The 8,260-nt window shown below is 39.8% G+C and overlaps 1 pseudogene; it reads right to left on the bottom strand.

Moving 5' to 3' along the window:
* Nucleotides 1-4,531: 4,531 nt before the first annotated feature.
* Nucleotides 4,532-5,910, bottom strand: LOC129761521 (uncharacterized; annotated as a pseudogene).
* Nucleotides 5,911-8,260: the final 2,350 nt, after the last annotated feature.

The raw sequence follows: 8,260 nt of genomic DNA, 5'->3' as shown, positions 1-8,260 counted from the left end.
ACTTTCGAGTTATTCGCAACACATGACGTTATAGAAAGAACTCGATTCGATAAGATTCTGTTCTAAATATGAAAATTTGTTCGGTATAATGGTTATAATGATAAAATTGGCCGTTCAAATCAATTTATATAATAGGGGCCAATATTTTTGATAGATGGTTCTTATACCTCTAAGTTATTGAGGGATATATTAATCATGTTGGTTGTATTTTTATTGAAAATACTCCTGTTCTCGAGCATACGGTCTCACAGACCGAGAACTAATAACTCTGTTTTGAGGAGGATGAATTAAATCACTATTGAAACTGAAGTTGAAGAAAAAATATTTTCTGGAGTTTTTTTTTCATTCAATATATCTTTTTCTTTACTTTGAATAAATACCAATAACGCCCAAAAATACCCAATAATGAAATTTTAATTTATGATATTCTTAGAAGAATGTGACTTCATACTTAGCATCTCATAATGCCATGCTGATAAACAGTTCTCAACATTACTAGGAATAATTATTCAGGGCTCGGCATTGTATTTAACCGAACGACACCTCCTCATAAATAAAACTAATTGATCAATAAATTGTTTTAATAACATAAAGATTGGCGTCAACTTACGCAAAATGCCCATTTGAAGGCAATTCTACAAGCCGGAGACTACCGCAGGCGCCTCCAATAGAAGGGTGTAGAATGATAAATGGGACTTTGAGGGAACCCTTAACGGAGCATACATAGCAGCTGATCTGTGCATTCAAAATAGACATCATACAGTCATAGGCACTAGAGACACTCCGAGCGGACTTCGTTTGGATCAGCCTCAATTAACCCCGTTTCGTGATATGCGAAGAAGTCTCGATGCAACTGACCTTTCTCTTGATCCCCCTTGGCGGCGGCAGCAACAGCAGCAACAGCATCACCGCCACCAAAAGAGTGTGGGCTTTTTTTGCAAAGATGATTCTCGCCTTACTTGTTTGGCTATGAATTGATGTGTTATAACCGCGCCACGACTGCATCCCCAAAAGCCAGAGGCTGGTGTAATCTTGCATAATCGATTGCAATCCGCACGAGAGAGTTGTTCTAACAACATCATCCCTGTTCAGTATTTTGGTCGACTTGAAAGGGACAAGTTGCTGGCAGGGTCTCCAATAAAAGTCGACTTATGTAAGTTAAAAGGGGCCGACTTTTGATCGGTTGATCGCTGACAGGAATACACGCATTCAAAGTGCCCCAAACTAGGTATATTGGTTGATTAGATCAGGCGATCCTCGGGATCACATAACAGAATGGTAATGCAATACAGTGCTTTGCACCTCGTGCTTCTGAGATGTATCTAGCTGCATTGCGAATACGGGAAGATTGCGCTTGTCACTGGACATCGGCATCTGTTCCGTAATACACGTTTCTCCTATTTCGCGTGCCTTCGGGCAAATTTATTTGGTTTGATTGATTTATTGTTTTTGCTCAGGTGTCAATGCTTTTATAATATACCACAAGTGAGATCATGCCAGATGAATCTACACTTGTTCCCCTTGCAATCACTTTTAATAGTTTTATAAGCAGAAATTGCATTTGCTGCTTTACACAGAAGGTAAATCATTTGTCATAACAACTTTGATTATTGTGTTTATTCTAATCATACACCGGTTTATCCGGCCACCGCTCACTCATTTGGTTCAATCAAAGGGCAATCTAATCGCCATTTTCCCCGACAAATCGTAATAAAAGTTATTCATTACGAGTTATTAGTTTCGAAAGCTTGTGGGAGTGTTTCAGTCGACGCTTTTCTTTCAAGCCAGAAAAGCAAAGCACGATTTCTAGCATCAAACCTCAGAATATTCAACAGCCGCGCAGCATCGAATCGAGAAGTTATCTAATAAGATCTGTCAACTTTTTGTCCATCGCGTTGATTTGAACTCACGACGAGCCTGCTGACAGCTGCAAATCACGACATTTTTGGCGTTTATTTATTACGAAGAAGGTTACATCACAGCACAAATCGGCAGAGTACTGAATGTTTGTGGGAGAGTCAACCCATTAGGCTGTTGTTTTAATGGATTCGCTCTGGTGCGGTCCATTAGGAGGTTGTTCCGGAAAATAACGAGTACTATGACCCCCGTAATGATTGCGATTTTACCGACTTTTTTCGTTTTGGTATGAATTAAAGTGCTAATCGAGTTTAGTTTAATATGATGCAATTACAATTTCGCTGTGTTTGACGACGCTGGGATACTGGGTCATTAACCTTGAGAATGACTTATTTTCTGTAGCCTTCAATAGGAATGCTGATTATATACAATCCCAAGCTGACGATCGGTCTGAGAGAAAGAAATGTCTGCCCCCGAACATACAAACATTTTAGATCTTTTGAAAAAATGCTTTTATTGCCTTCAGCACACGAAAAAACATCTTCTCTGTTGAAGATGAAATGTTTTCTGTCAACGCTAGTTTGGGTATATACAGTGGGGGAAAATCCTATAAGCGCACTTGGCACTTATGGCATCAGAAGGAAGAATAAAGGTAACTGCAAAATTTCAAACCGCGCCCGGAACCGCATCATTCAGCTTGGGGAAGACTGGAAAATTTAATGCTTCGGAAATAAAGCAAGAACTGGACCTTCCCATATCCAAACGACGTGTTTCCCAGATTTTGCGAGGATCTGGACATCTGGTTTACACGAAGAAGGCAAAGAAACCAAACCTCACCCCAAGGTACATTAAAGCAAGATTGGATTTCGCTAAACAGCACATGGATTGGAAGGCAGAGTGGGATGAAGTGATCTTTTCCGACGAGAAAAAGTTCAAGCTTGATGGTCCCGCGCGTATTATTGGCATGATCTACGAAAAAATCCCGAAGTGAAGTTGTGCAGGAATTTTGGTGGTGGAAGTCTCATGGTGTGGGCTGCGTTTTCAAGAAAAGGGAAGACTCCTATCGCCACTATTTCGACAAGGATGAACTCCGACAACTATGTAGAGCTACTGGACAGTGCTTTGGTGCCATTTACAGAAGACATTATGGACGACAACTTCATCTTCCAGCAGGATAATGCTGCCATTCACGTAAGCAAGAAATCATTGTCATGGTTTTCCGAAAGAAACATTCAGGTTATGGACTGGCCAGCTCGTAGCCCGGATCTCAATCCCATCGAGAATCTCTGGGGAATCCTGGCAATACGAGTCTACAGTGGTGGACGGCAATTTGCAACAGTTCGTGAGTTGGAGAGATGTGTAAGGGACGAGTGGAATAAAATTCCACATGAAATGCTGGATAATCTGATTTAGTCAATGCCAAACCGTGTCTATGAAACTATTCTGAAAAATGGTAAACCAACCAAATATTGAATGCTGTCATTTTCATGTATAAATCGTTCTTTGAGAATAAAGTCTGATGTGCGCTTATAAGAATTTCTACCTTGAAAACACGTTTTTCTCATTCTGAATAACTGTTGAGAATAGGATTGGGACTTTTCTTGGCAAGATAAACTTGATGTTCGAAGGTCATTTGAATTCCATGAAAATATTTTGGAAATATATATCTAGTTAATCTTACAGCCAAAATTCACATGTGCGCTTATAGGAATTTCTCGCACTGTATATATTGGTACATATTTTGCAAGAAGTGGTATATGTGGTATATATTTTGCAAGAATCTTGTCTCGATAGAAAACAAATTCTCCTCATTATTATTTATCATCTAAGTATAAATACTTATGTATATTTATATTTATGTATGTATAGCAAGGACAACAATGATCCAAAAACACTTTTTTTAGGCTTGCCAATATTCACTGTTTTCGTAAATTATGGATCCATGAACTGCGGCACTAACTAAAATGACAGATAATAAAAATATTCATAAACAATACAAAGTACGCGGATGTATCGACAACACTTGCAAATAACAATATCAATACAATCTACGGATAGTTATTTGTTGTTTTTTGGTGTTATTTCAGATATAACATTGAAATTTAACACATACAGTCACCCCACAGTTATGAATCAGCTAAGACGTATCTAGATACTCATTATTGAATACAAAAATCGGAAAACATGTCAGCGAGGATTTTATACCAGCAAAAGAAGCGTAATATCAATGGCTTCCAATGAATCAATTTATTTTTAGTTAACAGGCATTGCAAACCTTTATTTTCAACAAGTGTTTAGCTTAACAAGTTTAGCTCTATCCACAGTTATGGATCACTGCGATGGATGGATACAGTTGTGAATCAAAACGATACATATTATGGATTACCTCGATCAGTGGATCAAATCCAAAAACATTATTACATATGATTGCTGTCGCGTACAAAAAACCGTTATATTGAATATTAAAGAACAAAATAACAATTTAAAACAATGCTCGGAATAAAAAAAAATGATCGAAAATGAATGAACAGTGATCGAAATAAAAAGAAATTCATTTTTTTCTAGATGAAAATCGTGAAGTTTTTCGGTTGTTGGTTAATAATTGGTAATAATCGGTTGGTAATAATTAATAATTTGAAAGCATTTCATCTAAAAAAGTAATATTAACCATGATCTACGGTGGTGTCATTGAAACATCATTGAGGTCGACATCAATGGATTCTGCTTTTCGTCCTTCAGAATGGCGAGATGTCGCCTCATACTCTAAGGATACAGTATCTGTAAATCAGAAGCAAAATAAAACATGCTGAATAGGCACAATTCAAATTAACAACCATGTTTTGTGGAGACATTTTCCGGTACTATCGAAGCGAATTGCGTCGACTCATTCACTGTGAAGCTATATGGTGTCATTGATATGTACTGCTCCAAAGGACTTGTGAACATAAGTCCTTCAGATTTTTGTTTGATTCCTTTCCAGAAATTGAAAAGTGCCAAAAAACCTTGTTCCTATTCTCGAGAAACTGCAAAAGCTGGTTTTGGTCCAAACCCACATCGACAAAGTGAATTTGTTGCCCATAGTCAATTGCTGTTTCCTCAGTTAGTGTTGTATCAGAATTTCGCATCGATTCATTAGCATTGGTTGGCAACGCACTGAAATCGATGGCATCGACATTCCATGGAAAAAGACCGCCGAGCTGGAATCCCTTCTTGGGACATTCTTCGGTATTGGTGAAATTTTGAAGTGCGGTTTTCAGTAGACTTCCAAAATTACTGTTATTGACACGTGCATGGCTGTTACGAATGAAACGCTGCCTTAGCACTTTGGTCCAGATTTGCTTGAAAGGGCCAAAAAAGTTCCTGTCAAGTGGCTGTAAAATCCTTGTCGCATTTCGGTAGAGGGAAATGAGACTTAGTCCTTTTTGAGCACAGAATCCCACTAACTCGATGCTCACATGACTTTTATGACCATCCACGAAAATAAGACCCGGTAGTTGAGTACCTCTGTCCTCCAGCCATTTGTACAAATCGTTTGCAATGTACTCATAGAAAGTTTCGTTTCCCTTCGTCGGAGACACTAACCGATCAACCTTTTGGAATGTTTTCAACCATTTCTTTGCTTATGCGTTTTCCAGGGTACAGAATCATGGGTGGTGTCAAATCGCCTGCAGCAGTACTCCCAAATAATGCAGTGTAGCTTTATTTTTTCTGAGTTACCTGTCACAAAATACGTATTCTCTACATCTGAGCACAATGCTTTGTAACGCTTTGGTACTAATTGAAACTCTGATTCGTCAAAGTTGAGAATACGGTCACAGGGTCATCAAAAATAGCCATTTCGATGCAATCCGTATGAAGCAAATCTTCCACTTCTCTGAACCAATTCCGCATCTGAGTTTCTGTCACCGACTTACCAGCCTTTGAAAGATTGTTTACCAGCTTTTTCTTAATTTCCGGATGTCTTCCTAAATATATAAATATAAACATATAAATGACCCAGCTTTTGATGCGTTCCTCTTCTTCTGGAAGCAGGATCGGGTCAGGACTGGGCATTGACTTCCTTTTCCATTGACTGGCTTTTCATCGCCAGTCACCATCCGCTTCAGAAACGGATCGATTTTGTTGCGATTCAGCAGCGATTCACATGCGTCGATACGGTCAAAAATGTTTTTTGCGTTAACGTGTGTGGCACCCATACATCGAGCTTCTTTGTGAATCCAAGCTTCTTCAAATGGTTAATAATGGTTTGATGACTTATCCCCAGCTCTTGCCCGATGCTACGGCTGCTACTATGCCGGTCTTTCTCGGCTAATTCAGCGATTTTGTCGGAATTTTCGACGACAGGCCTTCCGGAGCGTGGCGCATCTTCGACGACCTCTGCACCAGAACGAAAACGTTGAAATCATCGTTGTGCGGTGGAAATGGAAACTGTATCGGGTCCATAAACTGCACAAATTTTATTGGCAGCTTGAGATGCATTTTTGCCTTTGTCATAGTAGTACTGTAAAATATGTCGGATTTTCTCTTTATTTTGCTCCATATTTGCGACACTATAACTCACGAACGACTTAACCAAACAAAACACTGTCAAGGACTATATTATAGCGCGCAAAAATACCTAGCTATAGTATGACTCGATACAATGAATACAACTAGAACTACGCGCTTACAACGACACCTCGCGGAAATATCGCAGGACTTTTTTGACAGCCTAATATTTCATTATGTTCGTATGTGTTTATGTGTGATTTCATTCAGAAAATTTCGAGAACTGCGCGCTACGAAAATATGTAATAAAGGGTGTGTTACATCAAATTGCATCACGGAAAAAACGCTGTAGAAATTTAATTTTTAGGAATTATATCTTCAGCTTTCGCTTGTAATCGCTTATAAGAGTGTATAGATCACGTTGGCCATGTTTCACTGTCAATTTTTCGTAAATTTGGAAAAATGTCGTCGAACGAAAAAGAGCGTCGTGAATTAATCCTGTGCACTCATTTCGAAAATCCGGAGTTGTCACATCGGGACATCGGTAAGATGCTGGGAATCGTCCAATCCACGGTCAGCAGAGTACTAAAACGATACTTCGAGAACCTAACCATCGACCGGAAGGTGAAGAATGGCGAAAATGGATGCTCCGTCAGTGAAAAAGATCACAAGCGCGTAGTTAAGCAGTTTAGACGTGATCCGAGAAGTTCGGTCCGGGATGTCGCCAATAAGCTGAATTTGTCCCGCTGCTTCGTCCAGCGGACCAAGCAGCGGGAGGGCCTGCGTACATACAAGGTTCAGAAGGCTCCTAACCGCGACGAAAGGCAAAACATGGTGGGGAAGACGCGATCCCGGAAGCTGTACACCGAAATGCTGACGAAGCCGCATTGCCTGGTAATGGACGACGAAACCTACGTCAAAGCGGACTTTCGTCAGTTGCCGGGCCTGTTGTTCTTCTCCGCAGAGGACAAATTCAGCGTTCCGGAGGAGATTCGCAAGCAGAAACTATCCAAGTTTGCCAAAAAGTACATGGTGTGGCAAGCGATCTGCTCTTGCGGAAAGCGGAGCGCCCCCTTCGTGATGACCGGCACGGTAAACGGGCAGGTTTACCTTAAGGAGTGCCTAAAGAAGCGCTTACTACCACTATTGAAGCAGCACGAGGGCCCGACCATCTTCTGGCCGGATCTCGCTTCATGCCACTGTTCAAAGGACGTGTTGGAGTGGTACGAAGCCAATGGGGTCACCTTCGTGCCAAAGGAAATGAACCCGCCCAACGCGCCGGAGCTTCGCCCAATACAGAAATATTGGGCGATTATGAAGCAGGCCCTCCGGAAGAACCCAAAAGTTGTCAAATCGGAGGCGGACTTCAAGAGAAAATGGATTTCTGTTAAAAAAAACTACAACCTGACGTTGTACAGAACCTTATGGATGGGGTAAAGAGGAAGGTGCGAGCATACGGGCTTGGGCTCGAAGTATGAATAAAAAGAAAATGCCAAAAGTTGTTTAATAGTTTTTATTTTACTGTCTTAAATTATCAAAAGGATCAGTCTACTGGGCGAATTTCTACAGCGTTTTTTCCGTGATGCAATTTGATGTGACACACCCTTTACATTTTTAATAAATATTTTATTCATTTCTATCGTCTATCGTCAAACAAAATTCTATCAAAAATTCATTGTTTTTTTTTGATAGCTCTCAAATAGATCAAATAGATCTAACGATGATATGCAGCCATTCCATGCCAAACCGATATAGTGTTTCTCAGATTATCGTAAAAAGTGGTAGTTTTGTTCTTTATCGCACAACATTAGACCCGTATTTTTTTATTTTTTCAGTAAGGTAACCTTTTCCATTTTAAGGTTGTCCAAAAAATCAACTTTTTCTCTTTTTCCCAAAAATTTTTCGAAAATTCATA

The sequence above is a fragment of the Toxorhynchites rutilus genome, chromosome 1 (genome assembly GCF_029784135.1).
Source record: "Toxorhynchites rutilus septentrionalis strain SRP chromosome 1, ASM2978413v1, whole genome shotgun sequence".
NCBI classification, from domain to species: Eukaryota; Metazoa; Arthropoda; class Insecta; order Diptera; family Culicidae; genus Toxorhynchites; species Toxorhynchites rutilus.
Note: the sequence above shows the minus strand (reverse complement) of the source record. Positions and strands in the feature narration are given on the sequence as shown.